The 17976-nt window shown below is 46.5% G+C and overlaps 1 pseudogene; it reads right to left on the bottom strand.

Annotated features, from left to right (window-relative positions):
• Positions 1 to 2968: 2968 nt before the first annotated feature.
• On the bottom strand, positions 2969 to 3919 carry LOC147747240 (uncharacterized; annotated as a pseudogene).
• Positions 3920 to 17976: the final 14057 nt, after the last annotated feature.

Raw genomic sequence — 17976 nt, 5'->3', positions numbered from 1 at the left:
CCCTGATCTCTTGACTGGGTGAGAGTATTCTGTTTAATTCAGAGACTCTGTCCCTCACCACCCCTTGTTGTGAATATTTTTGTCCACCCTAAGCGTGGAAGGGTATACTCAGATGTGAGTCCCTTGCTCATTGCACCATCAGGATTCAAGCAAGCCGGGCCGAAGAGGCTGAAATGCCAGAAACCGGTCCCCGGTAGCTTGTTTCCTTCCCAGTGTAAGAATTGGCTTTTGTAGTTTGGTTTGCCCTGTTCCCATCATGCACTGGGACAGGAACAGACTAATTTGCATACAGCCAGGTTCTGAAACTGGGATGGTGCAGTGAGCTAAAAAACGGTGTTGGATCTAGCCCTGATCTCTTGACTGGGTGAGAGTATTCTGTTTAATTCAGAGACTCTGTCCCTCACCACCCCTTGTTGTGAATATTTTTGTCCACCCTAAGCGTGGAAGGGTATACTCAGATGTGAGTCCCTTGCTCATTGCACCATCAGGATTCAAGCAAGCCGGGCCGAAGAGGCTGAAATGCCAGAAACCGGTCCCCGGTAGCTTGTTTCCTTCCCAGTGTAAGAATTGGCTTTTGTAGTTTGGTTTGCCCTGTTCCCATCATGCACTGGGACAGGAACAGACTAATTTGCATACAGCCAGGTTCTGAAACTGGGATGGTGCAGTGAGCTAAAAAACGGTGTTGGATCTAGCCCTGATCTCTTGACTGGGTGAGAGTATTCTGTTTAATTCAGAGACTCTGTCCCTCACCACCCCTTGTTGTGAATATTTTTGTCCACCCTAAGCGTGGAAGGGTATACTCAGATGTGAGTCCCTTGCTCATTGCACCATCAGGATTCTAGCAAGCCGGGCCGAAGAGGCTGAAATGCCAGAAACCGGTCCCCGGTAGCTTGTTTCCTTCCCAGTGTAAGAATTGGCTTTTGTAGTTTGGTTTGCCCTGTTCCCATCATGCACTGGGACAGGAACAGACTAATTTGCATACAGCCAGGTTCTGAAACTGGGATGGTGCAGTGAGCTAAAAAACGGTGTTGGATCTAGCCCTGATCTCTTGACTGGGTGAGAGTATTCTGTTTAATTCAGAGACTCTGTCCCTCACCACCCCTTGTTGTGAATATTTTTGTCCACCCTAAGCGTGGAAGGGTATACTCAGATGTGAGTCCCTTGCTCATTGCACCATCAGGATTCAAGCAAGCCGGGCCGAAGAGGCTGAAATGCCAGAAACCGGTCCCCGGTAGCTTGTTTCCTTCCCAGTGTAAGAATTGGCTTTTGTAGTTTGGTTTGCCCTGTTCCCATCATGCACTGGGACAGGAACAGACTAATTTGCATACAGCCAGGTTCTGAAACTGGGATGGTGCATTGAGCTAAAAAACGGTGTTGGATCTAGCCCTGATCTCTTGACTGGGTGAGAGTATTCTGTTTAATTCAGAGACTCTGTCCCTCACCACCCCTTGTTGTGAATATTTTTGTCCACCCTAAGCGTGGAAGGGTATACTCAGATGTGAGTCCCTTGCTCATTGCACCATCAGGATTCAAGCAAGCCGGGCCGAAGAGGCTGAAATACCAGAAACCGGTCCCCGGTAGCTTGTTTCCTTCCCAGTGTAAGAATTGGCTTTTGTAGTTTGGTTTGCCCTGTTCCCATCATGCACTGGGACAGGAACAGACTAATTTGCATACAGCCAGGTTCTGAAACTGGGATGGTGCAGTGAGCTAAAAAACGGTGTTGGATCTAGCCCTGATCTCTTGACTGGGTGAGAGTATTCTGTTTAATTCAGAGACTCTGTCCCTCACCACCCCTTGTTGTGAATATTTTTGTCCACCCTAAGCGTGGAAGGGTATACTCAGATGTGAGTCCCTTGCTCATTGCACCATCAGGATTCAAGCAAGCCGGGCCGAAGAGGCTGAAATGCCAGAAACCGGTCCCCGGTAGCTTGTTTCCTTCCCAGTGTAAGAATTGGCTTTTGTAGTTTGGTTTGCCCTGTTCCCATCATGCACTGGGACAGGAACAGACTAATTTGCATACAGCCAGGTTCTGAAACTGGGATGGTGCAGTGAGCTAAAAACGGTGTTGGATCTAGCCCTGATCTCTTGACTGGGTGAGAGTATTCTGTTTAATTCAGAGACTCTGTCCCTCACCACCCCTTGTTGTGAATATTTTTGTCCACCCTAAGCGTGGAAGGGTATACTCAGATGTGAGTCCCTTGCTCATTGCACCATCAGGATTCAAGCAAGCCGGGCCGAAGAGGCTGAAATGCCAGAAACCGGTCCCCGGTAGCTTGTTTCCTTCCCAGTGTAAGAATTGGCTTTTGTAGTTTGGTTTGCCCTGTTCCCATCATGCACTGGGACAGGAACAGACTAATTTGCATACAGCCAGGTTCTGAAACTGGGATGGTGCAGTGAGCTAAAAAACGGTGTTGGATCTAGCCCTGATCTCTTGACTGGGTGAGAGTATTCTGTTTAATTCAGAGACTCTGTCCCTCACCACCCCTTGTTGTGAATATTGCTCTTCTCTTTGGCTGTCAGATCAGAGATGCCAAGCCTTCTAAAAGTGATGACGAGTTTACTTTAGTTTTAGATGCCTGCTCAAGTTCTGATAGTGAAGAGTTGTGTATGCCTGCAGATAGAGGTGGTAGCCTTAAGACAGTGATTAGTTTCGGATTGGAAACAAAACAGAAGATGGCGATAGTCACGTACGTTTAACTTGTTATGGAGGGACTGTTAGAGGCTACATTATTGTACTATTATCCATCTCCATCCAATGTCTGGCAAGATGGAAATGTATTTAGGGCGAGTCAGGAAGATGGAGCAGGACTCTGAGGAGTGGAGTGGACAGTTAAATGCACAGACGTGCAGCTCCGATAGTTAAATTAAAATAAGAGACGGTGGTGATGGATTAGTTGTGATTTGATTTGAACCAGAAGGACAGATATACACACAAATAAAGGAAGGGAGAAAGTAACAATGTGAAAGCCTAGTTGTCAGGGAAGAGGAGCTCGTCCTCAAACCCTGGTGGTTCGGACAGAAGTAGGTCATGTAACCCAATACTTATGTCTTCGGAGTCGCTCTCCTCTTCTTGCTGTGGTTCACGTATTTTGTAGTCCGGTGGTATGAAGTGCTGATTCATTTTGATCATGGTTAACCTCTCCACGCTTTTGGGCGAGAGACTGGTCCTTTTCACAGTTACAATTGCACCAGCAGCCCTGAAAACACGCTCAGAAGAGACACTTGCAACAGGGCAAGCCAGATACTTTATCGCCAGCCTGCTGAGCACTGGCCATTAACTTCTTTTTCCATACCAATACGCCAGCGGGCTTTGCTCCAAGAAGACCGCTGTTGTGTCATCCAGATAGGCCTTGACCATCCGCTCAATGTTCAGTGGTGCTCTGATTTGCTGGGCCTCTTTTGACTTTGCACCAGCAACGGACTTACCCATCCCTTTCTGTAGAAACCAAGCAGCTATTTTTTTTGCTGTGTCTGATGAATCAGATCCTGTTGGTGCTGTTGTTGATGTTATTGGTAGTGTTGGTGACTGCTGGGAAGAAAACGCACTGCTCTCATGCTCTGAAGAAGAACTTGACTCTGGATGCCCTGTAGTACTTGCACTGTCCTAGGCTGGCACTGGCAGACCTCTAATTGAGAGCTGTTTGTTTTCTAAATCAGTGGCTTCCTCAGCTATTAAAGTTTTTTACTTGGCAACATCTCCTTCTGAAAAAGGAATTACTGCATTACTGTTCAGAAATCATTTGTACTGTGAATCCAAAATTGTGGCAGTAATGTAATGTCGATGTGACATAATCTTATTTTGAATCCTTGTATTGTCAGATAAGCGCCCGGCTAAGGCGTTCGCCAAATAACATGCCTCTACTTTGTCTTCCACACCTTCGAATGTTTCAGACATCTCCTTCAGCTCTTGCTCTAGCATGTACAACAATGGGATAGCTTGGCCCATAGTACAGTCCTCCTACTGACTGCACGTGTGAAGACATCAAAAGGAAGTAGCATCTCTGTCAGGCATTGAATGGCTTTCACAGTAGGATCCCTTAATCTTCTTGTCATGACATAAGCATTAAGTGGTATGTACTGCTCAAACAGCCGATCAAGCATGGAATAACTTGAGTTCCAACGTGTTGGCAACTCCTGGATGAGTGCTTTGACTGGCATTTTATGCTCATGTTGAATGACCCTTAGCTCCTTCCGGGCTTAAAAGAATGGTTGAAATGTGTGCATATTCTTCTGCAGGTGGTCAGTAAGTTGCTGATTTTGCTTTCATTTCTCAGAAAGTCTTGAACAACAATGTTAATGCAGTGAGCCAAACACGGGACCCTGAAAGAGCCACCATCTTTCATGGCCTTAACTACATTACTGCAATTGTCCGTGGCAACAGAACCAATGTTAAGCCTTCTTGGCCGCAGCCATTCAAAGACCTTGCTGTTAAACTTAGCCAAAATGTTTGCAGCAGTATGAGATTTCTCCATAGCAAACATGGCTTCAGTTGCATGTCTGCGAGTCTCGTTAAATATCTCAACTGTGTCAAGGCCTGCAGATAGCTTTTCTCTAACACCTGAAAAAGAGATCCAGTGTGCAGTGATGCACATGTAATCAGTGGCTTGGCAACTGGTCCACATGTCCACATGTCTGTTGTCAGGTGGACACTATGTACAGCACTCTGATGTAAGGCTTTTCCAAGCAATTCCAGCATGTCGTGATGCAGTGCTGGAACAGCAACTCTGGCAAAATAGTAGCGGCTGGGAACCTTCCATTTTGGGCATATGGTTGTCACAAATTCCAGAAAACCCACCCCTTCAACAACAAAAAAAGGGAGAAGGTCCAGTGCTAACATTTTAGCCAGCTTAGCATTGTACAAACGTGCTATTGGGTGGTTGCGTTCATACTTTCCCTCCTGCCTAGTAAACATGCTAAAAATAGTAAGTTGTGTGGTATTTCTTTCTCTTCGGCTCGACGCAGCTCTTTGCATCGCAGACTTCGCAGTACTCCTTGGTGTCTCCGGTTGACTCTTACTCTTGTGCCACTGAGATGTTGCTGATGTGGAGGATGTGGGCTGTACCACTGCAGTGTTGGCGACAGGGCTACTTTGTGTACCACTACCAGATGGAAAGTCTCCCTCTTCTTCTTCTTGTTCGACCGTGAGTGGACCTTGTACTACTTTATCCCCACCAACATCAATGGTTCCAGTTTTTATGCTATGAAGGTGGTCGTCCCACCTGATTTGCGTGCTGTTTATCAAATGGGTCATTTGGCCTCCAGTACCATAGTTTGTACCAAGCTTACCACGACTAACAGAGTAATGACAAATGGAGCATATAGCAATGTTCGACTCCTTTACACTAATCATAAAGAAGTCCCACACTGGAGAGCTTAACTTTTGTCTCCTGCTAGAGGTGCCACTTTCAATGCCAGATGAACTGGAGGGTGTGTGTTGAATTTGACTATGGGCTGCGCAGTAGTACCACTTACTTCTGGGGTGGTGCTTGTGCTGGTTGTAGGACACTGCCGGCCCTTTGCTAATGTAAATATGGAAGCTGGAGGTCGTGTTGGTGTTGCCTGTATTGGAGATATGAGTGCTACATCCCTAGTCGCAGCCATTCTGGATAGGGTAAAAATATTGGACTCCATGTCCTCGAGCCAGGAGTGATGCTTGTGATGACTGGGTCAGACGGATCATCATTATCCTGCTGTTCTACATCGACCTCCATAAGTGTAAGGCTTTCTGGAACCTTCCTTTTCCTTAGCCTGGTATTGGGATATGTCTCCCTCTCATGTTCAGGTTGTTGTGGCTCCCAAGTGAGATCTAGGTCATCACGATGGATGCTTGGCAAAGAACTAGGTGGACTAACCCTCCTTTTCCTTGGTGGGGATTTGAAAGACAATAGATCTCCTGTATGAGTGGCTTCCTCTTCTTCTTACTCTGCATGGGGCTCAATTACCTGAACTTCCCCTAATTCAGGAGGAACAACAACTGCTATTGCGGGCGGTGGTTGCGGTTGTTGTTGTTGTTGTTGTTCACCACTTATCTGCTGTTTCCCCTCATGCGTTGATTGTGTACTACTTTGAGATAGCGATAAGTTTAGGTCCTGCTCAGCATCACTGCTTTCCACCATTAGGTTGGCTACCTCTTCCACACTCATCTGCTTGGGCCTGGGATTTGTGGGTTGGGCCCACTTATGCAGAGGTGCTGGCCCCAGCTTGCACTCCGGACACCGCTGCTGCAGGCGTACTTTTTGGTTTCCCAAAAAAGGTTTTGAGGTCAACACTTGACTTAACTGTCACTTCCTTCTTCTGTTCTTCCTTCTTCTTCTCAGCAACTTTCTTGGTCTTGGAGGACCTGGTACCTGCTTTCTTTGCGCCTATCTTCTTCAGATGTCAGCAGCACTCAGTTGCACAAGTTGCAGAGATGTCTGGTCAGGTCACACCACACGTCACGTACAACAGAAGGACGTCCGTCTGGCAGTACAACGGGCAATGAATGATGACAGACACCTTCTCCTCAGTCTTTTGTGCACCTACAAGCAAAGAAGGCAGAAGAACATCAGTCAAATGTGGAATTGGTTGAGATTTAATTTTATTACTAGTAGTGTTAGTACACTCAGTAAGAGTAAGAATAGCAAAGAACTAAAATACAAATGAAGTGGAATTGGAACTTGTTATCCTTAATTTGTGCATCATGTCGGATGGATGCAGCATGAGTGACCTGCGGCAGATAGCAATGGGGATGGAAACAGTAAGCCAACAGGAACAATGGAAAGATACACAGGCCTATGTGGCAAAAACAAAACAGTACACTACTACTACCACCACCACGGCCCCCATCCACATGGTCATTCATCACAGGCACATGTGTAAAGGCCAGAAAACAATAAACTCAAGCAGGCCTATATCCCTATATGGCCAGACAAAGGAGGATGCCTGTTACACATCACAGCTTAGTGCAAAAAAGAAAATCCCCATGGATAAAAAGGTTGGAAAGTTATACAACAACAACACATACAACAAAGACATTTATTAACACACCTCCAAAAAGTTAACTACACCCCAAACACCACATTTTGGAATTCAATCCAATGTCATCCATGCTCTAAATGATGTTAAATTCAACAGACAACATAGAAACAGCTACATCAAGCACCCCCGATGACTACCTCAGGGACTCTAGGCCTACTGGCAGAATAGGCCACAAGTTTGGAGGCCTATGGCAAAAGCACAGTGGCAGGTCATACAAAATGGCTGCTACCACATGGTCAGCCCACCCTGAAACAACAAAGTACATGCAAAGGACAGGAACAGGAAGCGCGGGTCTCTGTGGAACTAGATTACTCTTTTTTTTTTTAAATGAACAGAAAAATGACTCCGTGCTCCAAAAAACTGCAACCAAATGACAACCTGAGGAGTTTTTTTAGCAAAATGAACCAAATCATCATTTTAGAGAAGGTTTTATGCAACTCGAGACATATTGCTCGCGAGATTGCAAATTCGGCGTGTTCGGCAGCGCGAACTCTACAAAAAGTCGTTATCGTGTGTGCGAGCACACAGATTGAGCACGCGAAGAAGACAAAAACTGTGAGGTCGCGTTGTCACACTGTGCAAAGTTACCAAAACTACGCGAGCTGAATTCCTAGGGTTACCTACTGGCAGAAAAAGCCATATTTTTTAACACACACCCAAAACCTGAAATTCCAGCCCAAAAACCACATTTTGCAAATCAATCCAACGCCATCCATGCCATACATGATGTTACAACTTAATAAAAACACCACAAAAACAGTTGCTTAACTTTCATGCACCCATGATGACTCGAGTAGTACCCTTGGGCCTATTGGCAGAGTAGGCCACAAGCTTGGAGGCCTATGGCAAATGCACAGTGGCTGGTCCCACAAAATGGCCGCCAGCACATGGCCAGGCGCTCAAAAAAATAAGAAAAGGAATAAAAACCAGACAATGCAGGCCTATGGGAAAAGCACAATGCCTGGCTTCACCAAATGGCGGCCACCCACATGGTCAGCCCACCAACAAGAAAGTACCTACAATAAACACAAGCAGGCCTAGCTATATCCCTATATGGCCAGACAAAGGAGGACGCCTGTTATTTACACATCATAGCTTAATGCAAAAAAGAAAATCTGCATGGCTAAAAATGTTGGAAAGTTACACAACAACAACAACAACAAAGGCATTAATTAACACACATCCAAAAAGTTAACTACACCTCAAACACCACATTTGGGAATTCAATCCAATGCCATCCATGCCCTAAATGATGTTTAAATTCAACAGACAACAAAGAAACAGCTACATCAAGCACCCCCGATGACTACCTCTGGGACTCTAGGCCTACTGGCAGAATAGGCCACAAAGATGGAGGCCTATGGCAAAAGCACAGTGGAAGGTCACACAAAATGGCCGCCATCACATGGTCCGGCCACCCACAACAACATGAAAAGAAAGAGAAGACAGACAACGCATGCCTATGGCAAAAGCACAATGTTTGGCTTCACAAGATGGCCGCCACCCACATGGTCAGCCAGCCCACCTCAAACAACAAAGTACATACAAAGGACAGGAACAGGAAGTTAAGGTCTCTGTGGAACTAAATTCCTCTTTTAAAAAAAAAAAAAACATGAACTGAAAAATGACTCCATGCTCCAAAAACTACAACCAAATGACAACCTAAGGAGTTTTTTTTAGCAAAATAAACAAAATCATCATTTTCGAGAAGGTTTTATGCAACTCGAGACATATTGCTTGCGAGATTGCAAATTCGGTGTGTTCGGTGGCGCAAACTGTACAAAAAGTCGTTATTGCTGTGTGCGAGCACGCAGATTGAGCGCGCGAACAAGACAAAAACTGTAAGGTTGCGTTGTCGCACTGTGAAAAGTTAACAAAACTACGCAAGCTGAAGTCCTAGGGTTACCTACCGGCAGAAAAAGCCCTATTATTTAACACACACCCAAAAACTGAAATGCACCCCAAAAACAACATTTTGCAAATCAATCCAAAGCCATCCATGCCATACATGATGTTACAAATTAAACAAACACCACAAAAACAGTTGAATAACTTTCATGCACCCATGATGACTTCAGTAGTACCTCTGAGCCTACTGGAAGAGTAGGCCACAACCTTGGAGGCCTATGGCAAAAGCACACTGGCTGGTCCCACAAAATGGCCGCCACACATGGCCAGGCCATCCACAGAAAGTACATACAATGAACTCAAGCTGGCCTACACTAACTATATGAATTCCTAAAGTTGAAAAAGCCAGTATTTAATTAACACACACACAAGAACTGAAATTCCACTCCAAAAACACTGTTTGCAATTGAATCCAATGCCATCCATGATGTTTAAAAACTTGAAATTCAGCAGACACCACAGAAACATGGTTGGACCCATGGGTACCTCTGGGCCTACTGGATGAAATTTCAAAGAAATACAACTTGGCCCCTCATGAAAGTACAGGCCTCCCTTAACAATAGTTTTTAACAAGGATTGAAAAGCCCAGAAAACTGTAGGTAAAAAAAGCCCAAATAAAACAAACATGTACCCCAATTCTCCAACTTACTTGTAAAATAAAATGTAAAATCCAAAAGTCCTCAATAAATCCAATCCAATGATGATATGATGCAGCAGACATACACAAAAAGTGATCCTTCCAGCTCCAAATCCAAATGAAAGTGAACAGCACATGGACAAAGCACTGGGAGGAGCCTGCTGGACAGGAACATGAAGTTGGAGACTCCTTACTCTTGAAACAAAGAGTAGAAAAAAAGAGGTTTCCTTGCATTAAAGACTACAGCCAAATCACAATCTGAGGGGTTTTTGCTGAGCAAAATGATCATTTTAGAGAAGGTTTTATCATGCTCGAGAGATATTCTGTGCCAGATTGTAGTTTCTGCGTGTTCGGAAACGCGATCTTACCAACACTGCGCCGGAAGGAAGATCGCGCGTCCAAATGACGTGATCGCGTTCGTACAGTCTAGCAAAATTGTGCAGCCTAATGCCAAACCTCGTGGTGCACGCCACCGGGAGAGAAAACCGAAAAGGCGAACGCAGAACCATGGTAAGTCACAACAGTGCACGCGAGAACGCTATTGAGCACGCGAGGAAGAAAACAACTACGCTACGCTGTAGATTGCTAAGTATTCAACAACTTTGCGTTCATTGTGAAGCACAAAGTTGCCAAAACTTCGCAAACTCCGCGAGCGGAGCGTAGTTCACTGCCCAGGGTTACTTAAGTTCACTCCTCGGCCTGTGGATACTCTGCCAGGAAGAAGGACTGCTGTGCTGCTGACAAGACTGTCACTCTGCTGAACTGCTGCTCTGAAGGACTGCTGCCCTGATGTGCTGACCTGCTGCCTGCTGACCTCTTGCTTCTGTGAGAAGGGCTGGACCTGCATTTGTTGAACCCAGGACGACAGAGTTACTTCAAGGTTTAGTTGACTGGCATCCTGACTTGAGCCTCAGGAACAGAAAGCTCCAACAACTTGACGGTCTTCAATCTGTGATTTACCCAGCCAAGTGCTCCCACCTCAGCCCTGAACCCTTGAAAGTGGGCCTAATGTGCTTTTCTAACATCTGTGGACCAAGCACCACTGACGCTGCTCCTCTTCTGTGCTGTGCCACCCCGAGCACAACCAACATATCACTGTTGTTGCATCGGTTGGCACAGTTACAAAGCCCCCGCACTGCAGCCTGCAGCCTCTTCGGAACCACTGCTAAGTAAAGCAGCCTCAGTGCAAGCCATCACATTCCTCGTCTACAGCAGCTTTGATGACGAACTCAGACTCTGCCTCAAAGCCTCTCAACTCTTCGGACCAGACGCTCTAACTGCACGAAGCATCCTCAAAGCCAAACTTCGCATAGCAAGGCCTCATCGGCAGGATCTTTGACAATGACCCAGGACCTCACATTACAGCGACCCTTGACCCTTTTTACAGGTTAGGCGGCTCCCCACGCTGCACAGCACCAACTGTGTGTCCGTGCCCTCCAGCCCGCTGCTGCCACTTCTGTAAGTTCGCCACCCCTCCTCTCATACTGCATTTGCCCTCTTGTAGTATTTGCACATTGTGCCTCATTGTATTTTTGTAATTTGTGCCTTTTGCCTTTGCCCTTATGTTTTAGTGGTTGTTGCCTAATTTCAGTTATCTACACAGTTTTGTCCCCCTTTCTTGCCTTCTGTATCCCGCTTGTTTTCTCCTGCCACTGCGTACCCAGCAGCCCTCCCCCTGCTCACCCATTCGTCGCCCCGCTCCTGCCTCCCAGATGCTCCACCCTCCCACCTCCCTTTGTATGACGGCCGCTGTGCATTGAGGAGAGCGACCCTTTACCCTGTTTACAGGTTGGGCCGCTCCCCACGCCGCACACCACCACCTGTGTGTCCATGCCCTCCAGCCCGCTGCTGCCGTTGCTGTAAGTTCGCCGCCCCTCCTCTCATACTGCGTTTGACCTCTTGTATTTTTTGCGTGTTGCGCCTCATTGTATTTTTGTAATTTGTGCTTTTGCCCTCATTGTGTTTTAGTGGTTGTTGCCTAATTTCTGCTATCTACACTTTTTTGTCCCCCTTTCTTGCCTTCTGTATACCGCTTGTTTTCTCCCGCCGCTGAGTCCCCTTCTGCCCCGCCCCACTTCTCACCGATTCGCCGCCCTGCTCCCGCCTCCCAGATGCTCCTCCCTCCCACCTCCCCTTATAAGGCGGCCGCTGCGTGGCTGCGCAGCAGGGGTGCACCGCTGGCGTGCCAAAAGCACGCCTAAGGCAAGCCCGTCTGCGCCCGTTCGTGCCTGGATTTCGCCCAGGCCAGACGCCCAGACCCCTGCGAATGCCACAAAGCCCATCACCGCTACGATGCCAGCACTCTTCACGCACTCAACACTGGACGATCACACACCTGCTTCCTGGCCACCCAGAAGTGCACCCAAGCACCCTTCTCCTGCCGGAACTGCAGCTTCACTAGCATCCGATCCGCCAATCCACCCATCGTGAAAGATCGCAACCACCTCAGATGCATTCTACTCAACACCCGCTCCGCCCGCAAACACGCCATCCAACTCTGGGACCTACTCAACTCCACCTCCCCGGATGTCGCCTTCCTGAAGAAGACCTGGATGAACTCCTCCTTAGCACCTGACGGCTACAAGATCACCCGTAGGCACCGCACCAACAGAACAGGAGGAGGAATCGCCATTGTCCACAGGAACACCCTCAGGGTCTCGACCCGCACTGACTCTCCATGACCAAGCAAGTCAACGCCGTTTCTTCCTCCTGCTTCAACACCCTCCACATGATCCGCAAGATCAACAGGTGAATCCCCACCGAAACAAGAAGAACGGTCACCCAGGCCCTCGTCAGCAGCAGGTTGGACTACGGAAAAGCCCTCTACGCAGGAGCCTCTGTCAAACTCCTGAAACGACTACAACGCATACAGAACTCCTCTGCACGCCTGATCCTTGACATCTCTTGCCACAGCCACATCACACCCCGCCTGAGAGACCTGCACTGGCTACCCATCCACAAGAGGATCACCTGCAAGCTCCTCACCCATGCACACAAGGCACTCCACAACACCGGACCAGCATACCTCAACAGATGACTCACTTTTTACATCCCCCAACCGCCAGCTCCGCTCTACCGATCTCGCCTTTTCCACCACCCCCCACATCCAAAGTGCAACCTCTGGCGGCAGATCGTTCTCCCCCCTCGCCGCCAAGACCTGGAACACCCTCCCCACAATCCTACGGCAGACCCAGGACCTAATAACCTTCAGGAGACTACTCAAGACATGGCTATTCGAGCAGTAGCATCCCCCCAGAGTCTTGAGACCTGCACAGGTGAGTAGTGCGCTTTACAAATGTTCTGATTGATTGATTGATTGATTGATTGATTGATTGACAGTCTTGCAGCTGCTCGGAACCGGCACAAGCTGCTCGGAACCTACACATCGCTCCAACTATGCGACACATCCTTAAATCCGAACTTCGCATCGCAAGCCCTCGTTGATGGGATCCTTGAAGATGACACTAGACCTCACATCACAGCCTTGCTGGAACACGCACTGATGTGTCGTTTCAGCTGCACAACGCATCCTTGACATGGATCCTTACAACGCTCCGCAAACCAGTATTAAAGGTACTTGTGACTTTTTTGGGGTTCGGCGTGACCAGATATCCACAGATGCTGCTTTGCGCTTTCTTGGCACTATATGCACAGAAATCTTTAAACCTGCACATCTCCGATTCTACTGATTGGATTTTTGTCATTTTTTATTTTGTTTTATTTATTAAAGAATACTCTTTCTAACTTGGTGTGGGATCTTTTTGTGTGGTGTTTTCACGTTATTACTGTTTGAAGTGCTGCACAAATACTTTACACATTTCCCCTAAGCTAAGCCTGACTGCACTGTGCAAGCACCAGGGGGTTGAGAATAGATTAATTTGGGGTTTGCTTGTGCCATACCCTGACCAGGATTGTGGTTGCTCCTTGACCATGGTTCACACCCCAGACAAACAACAACCCCATTTCTTACACTTGGTAAATATGGTTCTAGGTTTTGTGTCACCCTATGTTGCCATTTGTGGTGCAAGGGAGATACCAAACAAAGATAAATCTGTCAACATAGTCCTTAGTAAATGAGGGGCATTAGGTAGCTTTTCCATGGTGTTCCTACTATTGCCGTCTGGGTCCAGGATGTTGCTCTCCTTTAGAATCTGGGAATGCAACTTTTATGTCCAGTGCCAGCCTGTGGGTGGGAGACACCCCTTTGTCTAATACTGAAACCGGTTATGTTCAGTTGCTCCCTTTGCCCTGTGTTTGGCTCCAGTCTGGCTAGTTATGCAAAGGCAGGGGCAGGCCTGCTGTCAGCTTCCTTTGTGTGTGCTGCAGGAAGGTTTGTTTCAAGTGTAATCAGGGTGTACACAGATCCACCCCAGCCATTTTATCAGGAAGACCCACTCCCTTCTACACCCAGGTACTTTTGTGTCCTGTATGGGCCCAATATGCATTTTCCAGTAGGAAGGCTGTTACAGCCAATCAAACTGATCCATTCAGGCACACCAAATCCCTCTATTGTGTGGCTGTCTAGGAGGATTAAACAATGTCCAACTGTCAGTAACACCCAGTTATGTAAGCCAGGAGCAGGTTGCAGGCAACAAATAGAGCAGGAAAATGTCAGCTTTCTAAAAGAAACACACATTATGGACAGAATGTTGAACAAATCAAGCATTCACCCACAATCAAGAGATCTGGGTTAAATCCATCGTTCTTTTGCTCACCATGCCACTACAGTTTAGAACCAGCCGTATGCAAATCAGTCTTGACCTTGTGCCTCGTGGTAACAGTCCAGCCCGGAATGCCGATTCAGGACCTCCCTGGACCAGAAACAAGCATCTGGGGACCGATTTGAGGGTATCACCCCTTATCAACCAGTCTAGCTTGAATCCAGTGGCACAGTGAGCCTGGGACCCAATGCAGAACAAATCAAATATCCCCCCCCCCAGTCACGAAAGCTGGGTTAAATCCATCATTCTTTTGCTCATCATGCTACCCCAGTTTAGACCCAGCCATATGCAAATCAATCTTAACCCTGTTAAGATCACCCTAAGTTTGCAGGGTATGCCCATACGTGGGTCCCTTGCTCACTTTGCTAATGGATTCAAGCTAGCCTGGCTGATGACGGCTGATTAGCCAACAACCGGTCCCAGGATGCTTGTTTCCGGTCAAGGGAAGACATGGCTTGGCAGTTCGGGCTGGACTGTTCCCATGAGGCACATTGTCAGACTGATTTGCATATGGCCATGTCTGAACTGGGGTGGCGGAGTGAGCTAAAGAATGATGATGGATTAAACCCAGATCATTTGACTGGGGGTGAGTGCTTGCAATGTTCAACACTCCGTCCATCATCCCCTTTAGTTTTGCTTTGTTTCTAGTCCAGGCAGGACCTGGCCTGGCAGTTTGGGCTGGACTGTTCCTATGGGGAGCAGGGTCAAGACTGATTTGCATATGGCTGGGTCTAAACTGGAAGGGCTTGGAGTGCAAATAAACAATGGATTTAACCCGGATCTATGACTGGAGGTGAATTTTTGACGAGTTCAGTATTCTGTCCATCATCTGTTCTTTTTGCAACTTTCTAAAAACTTTCCAACCTGATCCCCTAGGAATCCCAAGAACCCAACAACCTGCTTCTAAATTAACAATTTCTCATTGCATTTAAAAAATGTCATTTCAATTAAATGTACTAAAATTAAATACAAATATTGTAACAATACTTTTGCTCCTAGAATGTTTGCTCACTTAAGCGATGATGCCAAAGTACACTCCATGACAACTTACCCTGCTGGCATGCAGATACACTCACTCATGCACATGACATATATAAGCACATCCAATCACAAACCCATTGTCTCTTTTAACAAATATAATCAGTATATTTTTTTTAGTCAGATACAGCACGCCAGAGGCTGATTCTTAGACGCATTTCTTTACAAAGGATTTTTTTTACTCTTGTCTTCCTGCTACCCAGTTAATAGGCTTGGTGTGCCAGGTGATAGGTCCTGTCCTGAGGTTCTTCTCTGTACAAGAGTTGAGCTACCTGGATGAATGCCTGAGATGCCGGTCATGAATTTCACTGTTGAAATGAAATTATCCCTTAGGATTCTTCTCTGTCCCGTCCCTTTCCTAAGCTGTATTTGCATGTTTTCCTTTTTTATGATGTGCCATATATTAAACTCAGTTCTGTTACAGGAAGATGGACAAGGTTTGTGAGCAGACCAGAGCCACATGGGCAATATGTATCGCATTATTGTTGAAATCACACAGAAAGAACCTGCCAATCAAATACATCATCCTAAGTAACACATATGACAATTGGCCTAAGGGCCAAATTACAAGTTCACCTGTCTAAGGGACCGTCAAACCTGTGGTGGCGGGGCCACTCATCGTATTACGAGTACGGCGGTTGGACTGCTACTAGACCACCGCTACTGATAGGATCCTTGATACAGTGTTGGTGGCACAGCAGTCTGAGGAAGTAATATGCTGGTGGTGAAGCTTGTTTCCTTTCCAGTGAAAGAATTGGCTTGGTAGATTGGTCTGCCCTGTTCCCATGATGCACTGGGCCAGGGACAGACTAATTTGCATGTAGCCAGGTTCTGAGCTGGGATGGTGCAGTGAGCTAAAAAACGGTGATGGATCAAGCCCTGATCTTTGGACTGTGTAGGAGTGTTCTGCTTAATTCAGAATACTCTGTCCATCACCACCACCCCCTTTTCTGAATGGTGGTGCCACCGCAGCAGCTTCCTCACTGCCCTCATGTTCATGGACGTGAGCCCGCCCTGAAAAGGGTGGCGGTGAGGAAACTAAGAGGGCCCTATTGGCCCCCCTGTTGCCTCTGTGCACTGGGGTGCATGCAGGACGGCACATGTTGTGTCCCCCTGTATTTATGCACCCCCTGATACTGCGCGGGCAATAATACAAAACATTGTGCATTTCTGTCCGTGCAGGAACAGGCGTGGCACTCCTACGGCAGTGCCTTTGAAAGGCTCTCCTATGAGCCTTAGAAAGGCACTGCTGTGGGACCGCCGCCACAGGACCGCCCAGCAGGATTACAACTCCTAATCCAGCAGGGGGACTGACTATGTGTTTGGGGTCTTGGCGAAGGGCACTGGTGTGGCGGCCGACACCAAGAACGCCAAACTTGTAATCAGGCCCTTAAGATTGAGAAGAAACACAGTAACTAACATAAGGTGTGTATGAGAATGATCACAGGCAAGAATAGCTTCTTGAAGTCTGACAGTCAGTCCTCAGGATTGGTTCTAGTGCACAGAGCTACAATGAGACATTTCTGCAAAGGTGTGTGACTGATTTATTATTAATAGGGTTCATTCGAAGTTCATTTCCAAAGAATTGCTTAGTCATTGCCCTGCTCAGCTTTTCCTGTTACTGGTAACATGCATTGACCCCTGTGACCTTCGGTAAGGCCCAAACGCTCCCTCATTCAGGTAATTTCACTAAACCAGCCTCTCTGCTAAGTTCAGCTATGTAACCCGGGTTTTTTTAAAATATGCATCTACGTTTGTACTAATGTGCTCGTTTAAGCTGAATGAAGGCCTACTGGGATTTGTACAACAATTAGGGGTCTTCTTAACATTCCCATAACTTGTCAAGCTTTCTGAAGTTCACGAACGATTCAATGTTTAAAAAATAATAATTGGCAGGATAAAGCAATTCCGGTAAAACTTTCTATGATTGGGAATTATATGGCGAAATGTATTTGTTGGAAAATCGTTCTGTAAAAACCTTATCTTTGAGGGCATCTGCACCTGCAGGCAACATTTTGTGAAATTCACAAACTTTAAAATTCCCTACTTCTACAAATTAAAATGTCATCTATCTGCACTGAATGCCAACTTCTAACAAAATGTGTGACAGGCTTTCATGGAAAATCTATAACATGTTGATGATATGCTCATATGTGAAAAGGGAATTATGCTGCATTTTTCTTTGTATTCTTTTTAATTTTCTGACTACATCAACATACATTTAAAAGTATGGAATATAAAAGTGAAATGGTGAAAGTGAAGAAAACCATTTTATCTGAAGTGTTTTCTATGTGTTTCGGCTTGCCACAGTGACACATAGAATAGAGCAAAAGCTTTAAGGAATGTGAAGGACTTTGAGCACTTGATGACACAGACAGCGCTTTTGTTATAAGCTCCCAATAGATCATTGAAGGAAGTGACTTTTGTGCATGGCAGAGAAAATCACCCAATATTTTCCATGAGATGAAAGCTTTCTCCGTTCTTCAGTATTTTGTACAGAGGGCCATATTTATGACCTGGTTTGTGCCACTCTTGCGCCACTTTGTGTGGCTAAAAATAAATGAAGTAATGCAACACAGTGCAAATCGCTGCATTGTGTTAATCTGCCCTAGGTGGGCGTTCCATGAGCATTTGGTTGGTGTTCCAACGCAACTC

The sequence above is a fragment of the Lissotriton vulgaris genome, chromosome 1_1, assembly GCF_964263255.1.
Source record: "Lissotriton vulgaris chromosome 1_1, aLisVul1.2, whole genome shotgun sequence".
Classification (NCBI taxonomy): domain Eukaryota; kingdom Metazoa; phylum Chordata; class Amphibia; order Caudata; family Salamandridae; genus Lissotriton; species Lissotriton vulgaris.
This window is presented reverse-complemented; position numbering and strand designations above follow the sequence as displayed.